Source organism: Heteronotia binoei, chromosome 4 (assembly GCF_032191835.1).
Source record: "Heteronotia binoei isolate CCM8104 ecotype False Entrance Well chromosome 4, APGP_CSIRO_Hbin_v1, whole genome shotgun sequence".
In the NCBI taxonomy this organism is placed as follows: domain Eukaryota; kingdom Metazoa; phylum Chordata; class Lepidosauria; order Squamata; family Gekkonidae; genus Heteronotia; species Heteronotia binoei.
The window spans coordinates 165,976,107-165,992,230 of NC_083226.1; the positions used below are offsets into that span (position 1 = coordinate 165,976,107).

General features: G+C 47.6%; 1 non-coding gene across 1 annotated transcript; it reads left to right on the top strand.

Annotated features, from left to right (window-relative positions):
• Window positions 1-971: 971 nt before the first annotated feature.
• Window positions 972-1,038, top strand: TRNAP-AGG (transfer RNA proline (anticodon AGG)). The gene has a single exon. It is a non-coding gene; the product is annotated as a tRNA-Pro (tRNA).
• Window positions 1,039-16,124: the final 15,086 nt, after the last annotated feature.

The following is a 16,124-nucleotide window of genomic DNA, read 5'->3' on the forward strand; positions in this document are numbered from 1 at the left end:
CAGCATCAGATTCCACACACCCTCAACAGCCCCCTCAAAAAATATATCTCTTGGAAGCTCAAGAAGTCAAATGCTGAGCTAAAGCTGAAATCTCACTGGCTGTTTTAAGTTGCTACTGGACTGGCCGCTGAATTGTGTGGCTTGATGGACAGACAGTGTCAGCCGTATCGCTCAGATACTTACGGATTATCGAATAAAGCCTAACTTTGCGACAATTCAAGGTCTGGTTGATTTGAAATCCCATCGTCTGACATAAGAAGTATCCTGCTGGCTCAGATGAGTGGTCCATCTATTTCCTGCATCCTGGCTCACGCAGTGGCCAACCCGTTCCCCTGGAAGGCCACAACAGGGCATAGAGGCCGAGACCTTCCCCTGATGTTGTCTCCCGGCTCTGGGATTCAGATAGGGATGCCAGCTTCCTAGAGGGACCTGGGGATCTCCAGGAATCATAGCTCATATCCAGACTACAGAAATCAGTTCCCCTAGAGAAAATGGGAAGGGATAATTGGCCCCTCTTTGGAGGGTAGACTTGAGAACACCATACCCCACTGAGGCCCCTGTCCTCCCCAGGCCCCAGTCGTCGTCTTCTTCTTCTTCTTCTTCTTCTTCTTCTTCTTCTTCTTCTTCTTCTTCTTCTTCTTCTTCTTCTCCCTTTTTAAAACTGTCTATTCCTGAGGCCCTCAGTTCATTCTCTGGCAGCGAATTCCACATTTAATCAATCTCTGTGTAAAGAACAAAGCAGGAATCAAGTTTCACCTTTAAGACCAACCAAGTTTTATTGAGAACGTAAGCTTTCGTGTGCTCTCTAAGCACACATCATCAGACGAGGGGATCAGGTATTGTGGGCTGAAATACATTCAGTTTGTTGTTTAAGGGTGCAAACTGTGGTCACACGATAAAGCAGTGTGGCTTGACCATTTGGTCTGGATAGCCATAAAAGGTAATAAAGTTCCCTGTCAATTGGGAGGGACGGTGGCTCAGTGGTAGAGCATCTGCTTAGGAAGCAGAAGGTCCCAGGTTCAATCCCTGGCATCTCCAAAAAAGGGTCCAGGCAAATAGGTGTGAAAAACCTCAGCTTGAGACCCTGGAGAGCCGCTGCCAGTCTGAGAAGACAATACTGACTTTGATGGACCAAAGGTCTGATTCAGTATAAGGCAGCTTCATACGTTCATATGTTCAATTGGTGTTTTTGCAAATCGCAGAAGGACATGTATTTCCTAGTTGCAGGCTACCTAATTTACTTATCAGCATCAATCTATACATTATAAACATCATTCTAGTCTGGCATTAGAAAACAATACATAAAATGAAAATGGGTTGGGTATATGTAATGAGATGAATAGCCAATATCCCTTATTTGAGTATGTCAATATAAAACATTATTCTGATACACTATTATAAAAGAGAAATACATTGGAATACTGTGGATGTAGAGCTATATTCGCTGAGAGTGGGTTTAGCATATGTAATGAGATTAAAAAAACCAATATCCCTGTTCAGTCCTGGGGAGGTGTTTGTTCCAAGTTTCTGTGTAAAGAAGTATTTCCTTTTGTCCATCCTGAACCTACAGCCCATCAGTTTCAATGGATGCCCTCGGGTTCCAGTATTTTGGGAGGGAGAGGGAAAGTTCTTCATCAGCTCTCTCCACCATGTGTGCATAACAAGTAGGGTTGCCAAGTCCAATTCAAGAAATATCTGGGGACTTTGGGGGTCCTTTATCATCAATCCTTTATCAATCCAACAGTCCAAAAGCACGCCACGCTCTATCCGTCTGATCAACTCCACACCAGATAGACATTGGGCTACTGCTTTTATATCCCCCTTAACCAATCACATTGTTCATTGGTTAATGGCATTCACATGATACTCACATGCTTACACTTAAACACCTGTATGGAAGAGTTACACAATCCTTTTAGCAGCTCCAATAAGCCTTAAAGCTGTAGGATACTGTCAGCAGCGAGTGCAGAATGCCGCTGCCCGGCTGTTATTAGGGCTTCCTAGGTGGGAGCACATTCAGCCGGGGCTCCGGGGACTGCACTGGCTGCCAATAATATACCAGGTTCGTTACAAGGTGCTGGTTATTACCTTTAAAGCCCTATATGGCCTATGACCTACCTACCTTAGGGACCATCTCTCCCCACATGTTCCCCAGATCTGGTTGCCAAAATCTGCTAGTAATCCCCGGGCCGAAGGAGGCCTGTCTGAAGTCCACCAGGGATAGGGCCTTTTCAATCACAGCCCCCTGCTGGTGGAACCAGCTACCGGAGGAGGTGAGGGCTGTGAGGAACCTTGGGCAGTTCCACAGGGCCTGTAAAACGGTCCTCTTCCAGTTGGCATATAACTAACTGGTATTTAAAAACTGTGAAGGAAGGCTGTGAGAGTAGCACCGAACTGTCAGACTGTCTGTTCTTGTTTTACTGTTTTAACTATTGTAAATTATTGTATATGCATTTTAATATTTATTAATCTTATTGTTCTAGATTTTATGTTGTAAGCCGCCCTGAGCCCGCCTCGGTGGGGAGGGCGGGATATAAATCGAATGAATAAATAAATAAATAAATAAATAAATAAATAAATAAATAAATAAATAAATAAATAAGAGAAGGTAGAGAAAGAAGTCCTTTTCTCCCTTTCTCATAATACAGGAACTCGTTGACACTCAATGAAATTGCTGAGCTGTCAGATTAGAATGGATAAAAGGAAGTCATTCTTCACTCCAAGGGTGATTAACACATGGAATTCACTGCCACAGGAGGTGGCTGTGGCTGCAAGCATAAATGGCTTCAAGAGGGGATTGGATAAACATATGGAGCAGAGATCCATCGGTGGCTATTAGCCACAGTGTACTGTTGGAACTCTCTGTCTGGGGCAGTGATGCTCTGCATTCTTGGTGCTTGGGGGTGGGGGCAACAATGGGAGGGCTTCTAGTGTCCTGGCCCCACTGATGGACCTTCTGATGGCACCTGCTTTGTTTTGGTTTTTGCCACTGTGTGACACAGAGTGTTGGATTGTCAGGGCCACTGGCCTGATCCAACATGGCTTCTCTTATGTTCTTATGACTCCCAAGTGAATTTAGTTCTAACTAATACTCCTCAAGCCAATGTTTTGCAGATGTGGAACTTCCCATATACAGCTGCATGTCATGTGTTGCTTGCATGTAAGGCTCTGAGGATTGGCCTGCAAATCCAACAAAGGAAGGGAACTAAACCAAGACATCTCTGATTTACTTCTCAATCCACAGATGAGGCCCTACCGATGAGGAACAACGGCAGACCGAACATCTCTGTGATGGTCATCCAAGGTGGTCTGGAGGCATTTTCCATCCATTAAAGACTCTCTGAATCAAACGAGAGAGCAAAGAGGTAAAGAGAGTGAAGAGACTTGGACCAATTCCCCACTATCCTTATGCCTCTCTCACGCTCCTCCTCTCTGCGGGGCTTCCGTTGGATTTCACACTACCTGCCTCGGGGCTACAACTAGCTTTGCCTCTTTCACACAACAAACAGAAACTGGTTTTTAGAGGATCTTGTTTACTGCGTAAAAGAGGCGGAGCGAGTTGCAGCCTCGGGGCAGCTTGTGTGAAATCCGACAGGAAGCCCCAGTTGAGAAGAGGAGAGAGAGAGCGAGGTAAGACTAGTGGGAAATCGATCTTGTTCTCAAAGTGGCAACTCCCTCGATGGCTTTATTACAGGGGCAAACATCTCTGTGATAGCCCAGGGTCGAAGCGCACTGGAGACAGGCATCCACAGATGGGGAGCAGCCAGGGGTGGAATTCTAGCAGGAGCTCCTTTGCATATTAGACCACACACCCCTGATGTAGCCAATCCTCCAAGAGCTTACAAAAAAAGAGCCTTATAAGCTCTTGGAGGATTGGCTACATCAGGGGTGCGTGGCCTAATATGCAAAGGAGCTCCTGCTAGAATTCCACCCTGGGAACAGCCATGACACCGAGGCAGCCCCTCTTCCCAAGTTTGAGGTTGGAAGAATGATGGGGAGATCCGTGATGGGGAGAACATCCTGGGGATGCCGTCCTCCTCTCATGAGTCAGGGCAGTTTCTCTGCCATGAAGCATTGGACTTTGCCTTGGATAGGGGGCAAAGTAAGGCTTGGGCTTCTTCAGGATCCCATCAGAAATCTCATGCCCCTGGCTGAGACATCCTATGTTGATGCAGTTCAAGTTTTGCCTGAAATGCATGAACATGTGAAGCTGTCTTACCCTGAATTGGCCTACTGATCCATCAAGGCCAGTGTTGTTTATTCATACCAGCAGTGGCTCTCCAGGGTCTCAGGCCTTTCACATCACCTCCTGCCTGGTCCTTTCCACTGGAGATGCCAAGGATTGAACCTTCTATAGGTCAAGTTGGACCACTATGTTCAGGGCTTTTTTTGTAGCATGAACTCCTTTGCATATTAGGCCACACCTCCACGATGTAGCCAATCCACCAAGAGCTTGCAGGGCTCTTAGTACAGGGCTTACTGTAAGCTCCAGGACGATTGGCTACATGAAGGGTGTGTGGCCTAATACGCAAAGGAGTTCCTGCTACAAACAGGGCTGGATCTTGCCCCGGGCGCTGACAGAGGGGCGGCACCAAATTGGGTATGGAGTCCATTGTATTTTATGGGACCATAAGATAGAATGGCCCATAAGGCGGCATCATTTTTAAATTTTGCCCCCTCCCTCAAAAAACATATAGATCCGGTCCTGGCGACAAAAAAAGCCCTGCCTATGTTCAACACAAAGAAGAAGAAGAAGATATTGGATTTATATCCCGCCCTCCACTCCGAAGAGTCTCAGAGCGGCTCACAATCTCCTTTCCCTTCCTCCCCCACAACAGACACCCTGTGAGGTAGATGAAGATATTGGATTTATATCCCGCCCTTCACTCCAAAGAGTCTCAGAGCGGCTCACAATCTCCTTTACCTTCCTCCCTCACAAGAGACACCCTGTGAGGTGGGTGGGGCTGAGAGGGCTCTCACAGCAGCTGCCCTTTCAAGGACAACCTCTGCCAGAGCTATGGCTGACCCAAGGCCATTCCAGCAGGTGCAAGTGGAGGAGTGGGGAATCAAACCCGGTTCTCCCAGATAAGAGTCCACACACAGTTTACCACTACACCAAACACGTTTAGCGCTCAGAGATACCATGTCTGATGGCATTGCTCAAATGCGAGCTTGATTTACCGAAAGGAGTCCCTTGGATACATATTGGCTCCCCATGATTTCACCTTTATGGTGATGGAGTTGTTCAATTGCCATCAGCCTATATGCCATTGTGTGATTTTTGCCATTGCACCTGCAATATTGCATTACCTTCCATTCTGTTTCATATGTTTTTATGTTGTAAATGTTAACTTGTATTATGTATCGAAACCGCTGTCGTGAGCCACCTTGAGACCACTCGCAGGATGGAGCGGGATACAAATCCAAAAATTAAATTAAATTAAATTAAGTCACCCACTCTGTTCAGTTCGTGGTGAACAGCCATGAGTGCCTGCCCAACTGGTCAGCATCGGATTTTTACAATTCTGCACACAAACGAAGACATTGCAGCTTCGTCTCAGTTGCCATTAGTATCACTAAGGACTACTTAGACGAACGCCAAAGGATAGGATTTTGTTAGAACACAGTATATATTGATGGCTGCTTTATTTGATTTGCAACTGATCTAACTGCCTATTTAAACAATTGCTTGCTGAACAGAGCTGTAACGAACTAGGATGGAGGGGTGGTAGAACTCACTTGGGCTGTAGGAGAATGTGTATGGATGGAAAGCTAACTGCACTTTTCAGAGCCTCTTTTGAGCAGGAACACACAGGGACGCAGTTCCGGCTGGCTTGGCATCAGGGGTGTGTGGCCAAATATGCAAATGAGTTCCTGCTGATCTTTAAAAAAACCCTTGTGAAACAATGGCAATGTCAGGAGGCATGGCCTAATATGCAAATGAGCTTATGCTGGGCTCTTTCTACAAAAAAGCCCTGTGTGAAACAATGGTGATGTCAGGGGGGTGGCCTAATATGCAAATGAGCTCGTGCTGGGCTTTTTCTACAAAAAAAGCCCTGTGTGAAACAATGGTGATGTCAGGGGGTGGCCTAATATGCAAATGAGCTCGTGCTGGGCTTTTTCTACAAAAAAAGCCCTGTGTGAAACAATGGTGATGTCAGGGGGGGTGGCCTAATATGCAAATGAGCTCGTGCTGGGCTTTTTCTACAAAAAAAGCCCTGTGTGAACAAATGGTGATGTCAGGGGGGTGGCCTAATATGCAAATGAGCTCCTGCTGGGCTTTTTCTACAAAAAAGCCCTGTGTGAAACAATGGTGATGTCAGGGGGTATGGCCTAATATGCAAATGAGTTCCTTTTTGGTTTCTTGTACCCCCCCCCCCAAAAAAAGCCCTGACACTTTTATTTACAGTTAGGAAGGAGCAGAGTGACGAAACCTGCCAAACAGTCATATATGGCTTGGCAAACAGTCAAAACAATCACCAAAAAACCGGCTCACTGTTCACAACAACAAAGAGGACATGAGCTGAACTGGTGGAAGGAGGAGGAGGAGATTGGATTCCTATCCTGCCCTTCACTTGGAGTCTCAGAGCAGCTTAGTCTCCTTTCCCTTCCCCTCCCCACAACAGACACTCTGTCAGGTAGGTGGGGCTGAGAGAGCTCTGACAGAAACTGCTCCCTAATTCTGTCCCCTCAAAGGAGAACCACATCTAGGGTTGGCACCTCTAGGCTGAGAAATATCTGGAGATTTTGGAGATGGATCCCGGGAAGGGTGGGTTTGGGGTGGGGGGAGGAAGGGACAAAGTGGGGTATAAGGCCAGAGTCTGCTCTCCAAAGCAGGGAAACTGTAATCTGGAGATGAGTTGCAATTCTGTGAGATCTCCAGGCCACACCTATCTTGGGATATTTGGTTAATGTAGCAGATTTTTGCCCAGTCATAGAAGTGTGAAGAGTGCTGTGAACAAATCTCCCAAGGAGTATATCGCAAAAAAAAGGTAAACTTATATTTATTCAACCAGATCTAGTTCACACTCAGGTTGCAGTCGAAAGAAGAGAAAGAACCATAATCGAAAGAGTACTTTTCCCTCTCACAAATGACCACCTTGTCCAGCATCATGCGTGTGGGAGTATGAGGACATTGTCTCTACAGGAGAGACCTGCATAGAAGGCCAAGTGAAGAGAAAGTGAGAGAACAAAATGAGAGGAGGGGTCAGAAGGCAGCTCCTAGGTCAGGGGCAGTGTTCCCTCTAAGCTGAGTTAATGTGAGCTAGGTCACCATTTTTTAGTCTGTAGCTCACACATTTTTTTGTCTTAGCTCAGGAAAAATGGCCCCAGAGCACAATAACCTGTGCAGGAGCTGACAACTTCAATGCCAGTAGCTCACAAAGCAGAATTTTTGCTCACAAGACTCCACAGCTTCGAAGGAGCATTGATCAGGGGTAGCCAAACTTGCTTAACGTAAGAGCCACATAAAATAAATGTCAGATGTTTGAGAGCCACAAGACAAGAAAGGAAGGAAGGAAGGAAGGAAGGAAGGAAGGAAGGAAGGAAGGAAGGAAGGAAGGAAGGAAGGAAGGAAGGAAGGAAGGAAGGAAGGAAGGAAGGAGGGAGGGAGGGAGGGAGGGAGGGAGGGAGGGAAGGAAGGAAGGAAGGAAGGAAGGAAGGAAGGAAGGAAGGAAGGAAGGAAGGAAGGAAGGAAGGAAGGAAGGAAGGAAGGAAGGAAGGAAGGAAGGAAGGAAGGAAGGAAGGAAGGAGGGAAGGAGGGAAGGAGGGAAGGAAGGAAGGAAGGAAGGAAGGAAGGAAGGAAGGAAGGAAGGAAGGAAGGAAGGAAGGAAAAAAGAAGACTGCAGATTTATACCCCGCCCTTCTCTCTGAATCAGAGACCCAGAGTGGCTTACAAGCTCCTATATCTTCTTCCCCCATAACAGACATCCTGTGTGGTGGGTGGGGCTGAGAGAGCTTCCCCAGAAGCTACCCTTTCAAGGACAACTCTTGCAAGAGCTAGGGCTAATTCAAGGCCATGCCAGCAGCTGTAAGTGGAGGAGTGGGGAATCAAACCCAGTTCTCCCAGATAAGAGTCCGCACACTTAACCACTGCACCAAACAGGAAAGAAGGAAGGAAGGAAAACAGATGGAGGGAGGGAGAGGTGGAAAGAAAGCAACTTTAACTGGCTTGGCTTGCAGAAGTGATTTAAAGAGAAATGCCTTCTCCAAACTAGCCAATGGGGTGGGGGGGGCACAATATCTGTGAAAGTGCCACATGTTGCTCCCGAGGCACAGTTTGGCCGCCCTTGTCCTAGGTTAAGACAAAGAGAGGCATCCCATTCAAGGAGATAACATGCACACTTACAATGATGTAGCACCCCACACTCGGGCACGCCGAGTCGCTCACTCCAACAACCTGTAGGTGAGCAACCAACCTAACTTTAAAACGGTGCCCTTTCTCTTCCTCTTCTCTGCATGCATTTTCTCCCTGATCCAAAACTCTACCCCCTGAATGAACAGGAGCTCATCTATTGTAGCCAGGTTACTGTCCTTTTACGGAGATCTGCATTGTTTGGGAGATAAATGTTTCAACAGGGGGCAGAGGAGGCTCGGAGCAGTATCTCAGCATCCCAATTACTTCTGGATGCAGACTAATTTCCTCCAAAGAGCCGTCCCCCCTCGCTTGTACATTATCTCTGCTGCTTCACAGCAAAAGGTACGCGAGGGAAGGAAAATGAACAGAAAAACGCAGGGCACAATGCCAGTAATTTTGCCGCCCAGGACCCGATGCCTCCAATTATATCATCAGCCAAAAAATCCATAGTTAAGCGTTTAAATGCTTAACCTCCCTCTGAGAGGAACAGCTTTTTTGTGCATTGTTGAAGGCATCGGAGAGCATACAGGACGAGTCAAAAACGCTACCACCAGGGCAGGAGCAATCAAAGCCGATTTCTTCTCCAAAGCAATGATTAACAGCAATCCTGGGACATCTTTTAAAGCGTTAAAGACACATCCATTAATACGTCAAAGATAAAACAGAATCGAGCGTGACAGCCATGGAAAGAATGCTACGGCTTCTTTTCTAACCTTTTCAGCCCGTGGCAGGGAAATATTGTACGTGTTGGAAGGAAAACCTTGACAAATTGCTCTGTTTGTCCAAAGATCCTAAAGATACCAAAGGTTGCCATCTTACATAGAGGATTTCTTTGCAAACGCAAGAGATTTGAGTTGGACCACGTGAGCCTTAAGGGGACCTAATTTTTAGGGTTGCCAGTTCTGGGTTGAGAAACAGCTGGAGATGTTGGGAGTAGAGCCTGAGTGCGTGAGGTTTGAGGAGGGGAGGATATTGGATTTATACCCTGCCCTCCACTCTGAATCTCACAGAGCTGCTCACAATCTCCTTTTCCTTCCCTTCCCCCCACCCACAACAAACAACCTGTGAAGTGGGTGGGGCTGAGATAGCTCTCCCAGAAGCTGCCCTTTCAAGGACAACTCCTGTGAGAGCCATAGCTGACCCAAGGCCATTCCAGCAGCTGCAGGTGGAGGAGTGGGGAATCAAACCCGGTTCTCCCAGATAAGGTCCCTCCCCCAACTTTGTCCTCCCCAGGCTCCATCCCCCAAATCTATAGGTATTTCCCATCCCAGAATTGGCACTCTGAGGCATTAGATCCCACAGAGAACCCTGTCCTTCCCAACCCCCCTCCCTAGGCACCAAACCAACCTCTCCAGGAATCTTCCAACCCAGCACTGGCAACCTTCGTGTGTGGGGAGGTATCGTGCCTCCCGAGGAGTGCAAAAGTATTGAGGTAGTAAACAAAAACTTAGTCCCTTGCATAATTTTCATAACATTGTATTGACTCATTGATTACATTTCATAAGGCTGCGAAGACTGATTGCTAACTCAACAGGAAACTCGCCTTATTAAATACACTAAATAACTAATTAAAATATGGCAGACCACACATATTTCACTTTTTTTTTTGCTTGGGATGTCTTAAGATTTTTGGCTTGAGGTTTACCGGCTCCAGGTTGGGAAATACCTGGAGATTTGACGGTGGGGGAGGCCTTAGGAGGGCGGGGCTTGGGGAGGGGAGGAGCTTCAATTGGATATAATGTCATAGGGTCCATCTTCCAAAGCAGCCATTTTCTCCAGGGGAACTGATCCCTGTTGCCTGGAGTGCAGTTGTAATCCCACAAGATCTCCAGCTGCCACCTCACAAGTTATGGTGCCTTTCTCCTTTCCTCCTCCTCCTCCTCCCCCCCTCTTTCTCCCCACCTCTCCTACATCACCCCTGGTATCTATTCTATGACATCCACAAATATATTTTATTGCAAGAGTCTACCACTACCCTAACCAAATGCAACCTCCACCACACCAAAGGAATTATTTGGTGGCTGTGATGTTATTCAACTAACATTTCAATAGGCCTTTACAGCAGTTTTTTGTAGCAAGAACTTCTTTGCATATTAGACCACACACCTCTGATGTAGCCAATCCTCCAAGAGCTTACAGGGCTCTTAGACAGCCAGTTTGGTGTAGTGGTTAAGTGCATGGACTCTTATCTGGGAGAACAGGGTTTGATTCCCCACTCCTCCACTTGCACCTGCTGGAATGGCCTTGGGTTAGCCATAGCTCCCGTAGGAGTTGTCCTTGAAAGGGCAGCTGCTGTGAGAGCTGCAGGGTGTCTTTTGTGGGGGGAGAAGATATAGGAGATTGTAAGCCACTCTGAGACTCTGATTCAGAGAGACGGGCGTGGTATAAAGCTGGAATTCTTCTTCTAGTACAGGGCCTACTGTAAGCTCCAGAAGGAATGGCTACATCAGGGTTGTGTGGCCTAATATGGAAAGCAGTCTCTGCTACAAAAAAAAGCACTGGGCTTTTAGAATAACTTAGAATAGTATTATCTCCATTTTTAAATTATCGTTCAGCAAACATTCATATAACACAGGGGAGGAGCTTCTTTATTGGCTTCTCTTCAAAATCAGGTACAGCAGCTTACGTAGCAATGCCAAGAAAAGGAGAATCAAAAAGCAATCAAGAGTCTGATGCCATCGGCATCTCAGAATTAGAACACAACGTTGAATAGGTTGCCAAAGGGGGAAAAAAATTCTCTAAATAGCGAAGTGTAAAAAATTACTCATCTCCTGGAAAGGGATCATTGATCTGCTCGTGTTTACACTTCCTCTGAGTTATTTTTGTAGATACCTGATGTGAGTTTTCCACTGGTCTTCCGTCACCCATCATATTCCGCAAGTTCAACTTCCAGAAAAGCAGGTTTAAAAAAAAAAATTGCCAGAATCTTTTGGAACTCTGTCTGGGGCAGTGATGCTCTGTATTCTTGGTGCTGGGAGGGGCAACGGTGGGAGGGCTTCTGGTGTCCTGGCCCCACTGATGGACCTCCTGATGGCACCTGGGGGGGGTTGGCCACTGTGTGACACAGAGTGTTGGACTGGATGGGCCATTGGCCTGATCCAACAGGGCTTCTCTTATGTTCTTATGTGACACAGAGTGTTGGATTGGATGGGCCACTGGCCTGATCCAACAGGGCTTCTCTTATGTTCTTATGTGACGCAGAGTGTTGGACTGGATGGGCCACTGGCCTGATCCAACAGGGCTTCTCTTATGTTCTTATGTGACACAGAGTGTTGGACTGGATGGGCCATTGGCCTGATCCGACATGGCTTCTCTTATGTGACACAGAGTGTTGGACTGGATGGGCCACTTGCCTGATCCAAGGGCTTCTCTTATGTTCTTAAGTAAAATGGCTGCCCATCCAAGGTGGCTGAGAACATATGAAGCTGCCTTATACTGAATCAGACCCTCGGTCCATCAAAGTCAGTATTGTCTACTCAGACTGGCAGCGGCTTTCCAGGGTCTCAAGCGCAGGTTTTTCACACCTACTTGCCTGGACCCTTTTTAGTTGGAGGTGCCGGGGATTGAACCTGGGACCTTCTGCTTACCAAGCAGATGCTCTACCACTGAGCCACCTTCCCTCTCCAAATTACTGTTAAGCTCTGAAACATTCTTGGAAATTGGCTGCCAGGGTTGTTTGTCACCTTGTGGGTGCTTAGGCAGATGGTTTGGACAGGGCTACAGTCAGAGACAGTCCTGCCACTATGCAAACTAGGTGATTGCCTAGGGTGCTGGCCTTCTGGGGGTACCAAATTGGGCCTCCCACATGTGACTTAGTGATGTTATCAGTGCAGGAGGACGGGGGTGCCAGCGGTTAGCCTTGCCCAGGGCTTTTTTTGTAGCAGGATCTCCTTTGTATATCAGGTCACACACCCCTGATGTAGCCAATCCTCCAAGAGCTAACAGGGTTCTTCTTACAGGGCTTACTGTAAGCTTCAGGAGGATTGGCTACATCAAGGGGGTGCGGCCTAATATGCAAAGGAGCTCCTGCTACAAAAAAAGCGCCCTGGCCTTGTCTAGGGTGCCGGACAATCTAGGGCCAGCCCTGGGTACAGTTGGACTGCAGAGCAAAAAGCAGTGATGCTTTGATTTGTGGATTTTTACCAATGTCAAGAACAGACCAGTGGGAGAGGAGAAGTTCAGTGCTTAACAAATGGCTTGGATCTAGGGTTGCCGGGTCTCAGGCAGAGCCTGGAGATCACCCAGAATTACAGCTGACCTCCAGACAACAGAGATCAGTTCCCCTGGAGAAAACGGTTGCTTTGGAGAATGGACTGTATGGCATTACCCCTCCCACTACCCTCCTCAGGCCACACCCCCAAATCCCCAGGGATTGGGTTTATAAATAAATAAAGCCACATCTGACTAGATCAGAGCAAAGCCAGGAAAATCCCAAGGGTTGCACAAATGCATCACAATGCTTTCATTCATGGATGGAAGGAAGAAAGAAAGAAAGAAAGAAAGAAAGAAAGAAAGAAAGAAAGAAAGAAAGAAAGAAAGAAAGAAAGAAAGAAAGAAAGAACCCTGCTTCCCAATAGCATCAAAGTTGAGACAAATAACCTGTGTGTAAATAGCCAGAGCCACACCCTTCCACATCTGCTGAAGTCAACTGATACACAAGGGCAGGGCTTTTTTTGTAGCAGGTACTCCTTTGCATATTAGGCCACACCCCTCTTATGTAGCCAATCCTCCAATAGTTTACAGCAGGGGTAGCCAATGGTAGCTCTCCAGATGGTTTTTTTGCCTACAACTTCCATCAGCCCCAGCTAGCCTGGCCAATGGCTGGGTTTGATGGGAGTTGTAGGCAAAAAACATCTGGAGAGCTACCGTTGGCCACCCCTGGCTTACAGGGCTCTTAATACAAGACCAACTGTAAGCTCCAGGAGGATCAGCTACATCATGGTGGGGGCCTAATATCCAAAGGAGTCCCTGCTACAAAAAAAGGCCCTACCTGAGGGCAAAAACAAATTTAAGGACTGCTCACTTAGATATGACTAGCAGAATATCACAGAGAGCTTCTATCTGTACATACTAAAACAAAACTTAAATCTGGGAAGGCGTGTATGAGAAAAACACCCAAGGAATTTCCATGGAGACTTTTTCCAATAAGATTTCTCCTATTTGTTTGGGAGGTTTGACATCTCCCTACCAAAAAAAAGCCCTTCCAGACTCACCGTTAGAGAACCCCATTTGTAAATCTTGTAGCAAAACACGGAGGCAGAAGGTATACTTCATTCATCCTTTTTCTGGGTTGTATTTTGGCTCAGGTTTCAGCCCAACTCCGGCATTCAAAACCAAGAGCAAGAAAGCACCATGCTGGCAACAGACAGTGTTCTGCTAGAGCAGAGAATCTCACATCTCCTTAGAAAGAATCCAGAGAGAATCTCACATCGCCTTAAAGAACCCCAGATTCGTGGCATCAGAATATCCGTGGGCCGCAGCCTGCTTCCCCAGCTCTCGTGCCACAATAATTCTGCTACTCTTTAAGGTGCCACGAGGTGCCTTTTGCTGTTTAATCCCAACTTTGTGCACCAGACGGCAGCAGCCGAGGCAAATCCTCTGCGCCAACGATTAGAATGGAAGCAGCTTGTGGGGTGGAGCAGCCGTCCAAATTAGCACTTCCACCCCCAGAAGGGAGTCGCGTCTGTCGCCGCAAATTGCGGTGCCAGCCGATAGCAACAATGTCGGCCGCGTGCGTTACTGGGCTGAGCTGGCAAAGGCACCAGATGCAGCTCCAGGGCATGAGACCAAGTCCCTGGAGGAACGCCTCTTCCCTGGGGGGTCAGGAAAGCTGAAAGTGACCTCATAGCCCTCGGCCTCTGCATCTGCTCCAGCGCCAACGTCGCCGAGGTCATTAGTTCCTTGCATCCCCCCCCCCCCCCGGCACTCTGGGATGCCATGTGCGATGCCTTTGTCACATCAGAGGTGCTTTCATGCTCAAGACATCACTGAGGTGGAGTTCTCTGGATTATTACACAAAAGGGGGAGGGGGTTCATAAGCCAGAAGCCGAAGACTCTCGAGGGCCACTTAACAAAATGCAGGGAGGCGGTTGCACACACCAGGGAAAGATGCTTTGGAAGGGGTCCAGGTGAGGTAGTTAATGTTTTGTAGTGTTGTGTATGTGGACTCTTTTTGGTTCACGCATTCTATTAGTTCCTGCCTGGCTCAGTTTGGTGTAGTGGTTAAGTGTGAGGACTTTTATCTGGGAGAACCAGGTTTGATTCCCCACTCCTCCACTTGCACCTGCTGAAACCAGTCCTTATCAGAACACAATTGCAAAGCATGGCAAGCCAGGAAGGACACTCCGAGCATGTAGAGAGTTTGCAGAAATCCTCTCCATGCATTGCTGGCCTCACTGGGATTTGGGTATCCCCACCCCAAAATTTTTGCCAGCCCCTTGTGAATTTTTGGAATAGAATCATCATAGAGTTGGAAGGTACCTCCAGGATCATCTAGTCCAACCCTCTGCACCACGCAAGAACTTCACAAGTACCTACCCCCAAGCACACACACCCAGTGACCCCTGCTCCATGCCCGGAAGACATGGAGGAAAACCACATAAGCAGCCTACAGAGACAATACTCAATAGCCCTGACTTCTTCGTAGTAAGACCTTTCAGTTTGGTGTAGTGGTTAAGTGTGCGGACTCTTATCTGGGAGAACCGGGTTTGATTCCCCACTCCTCCAACTTGCACCTGCTGGAATGGCCTGGGGTCAGCCATAGCTCTGGCAGAGGTTGTCCTTGAAAGGGCAGCTGCTGTGAGAGCCCTCTCCAGCCCCACCCACCTCACAGGGTGTCCGTTGTGGGGGGAGAAGATAGAAGAGATTGTGAGCCGATCTGAGACTCTGATCCAGAGACAAGGGCGGGGTATAAATCTGCAGTCCTTCTTCTCATTGGAGTCCTTCTCATTGGAGACTTCTCATTTAGGACTGAGCTTGGGGGCTGGGAAACAAAGAGAAGCAGGATCCAAATCCCTGCTTCCTCTGGCCAATCACCAGCCCCCTGGTGGTTCAAATGACCCAATGGCATCTCAGCGCAGGAACTTGACTGTGTATATATTTGGCCCCGTTGGCCCAGTTCAGCAGTCTTGAGTCATCCATTACCATGCTGTCCTCTATAATAAAAGAGCTTTGATCACTGCAACCTCAACTCTCCATACATTGAACCCACTATTTAACATGTACGATACATCTGGGGAGGGTAGGCAGGCTTGAAACACCCCGATCACATCAGATCTCAGAAGCTAAGTAGCGTCAGTACTTGGAAGGGAGACCACCAAGGAAGGCTCCGCAGCAGAAGGCAATGACTGATCCCGTCGCTTTTCACTCGCCTTGAAAGCCCCTTAGAGGGTCAACTTAAGTCAAAGAGCCAGTTTGGTTAAGTGCATGGACTCTTAGGGGGAAGTATTTGTGAGTTTCCTGCATTGTGCAGGCGGTTGGGCTAGATGACCCTGAAAGTCCCTTCCAACTCTATGATTCTATGATCTGGGAGAACCGGGTTTGATTCCCCATTCCTCAACCTGTCTTGGCTTGCCTCAGGAGCATTCAAGCATGTTCCACCCCCTTCCTTCTTCACAAAACTTGCAAGGAGGGAGAATATTAGAAATCCCCAGGCCGAGGGAGGCGAGATTGAAGGCTACCAGAGAACAAGCCTTCTCTACTGCGGCCCCCTACTGGTGGAACCAACTCCCTGATGATGTTAGAGCCTTGTGGGACCTTGCCCAATTCC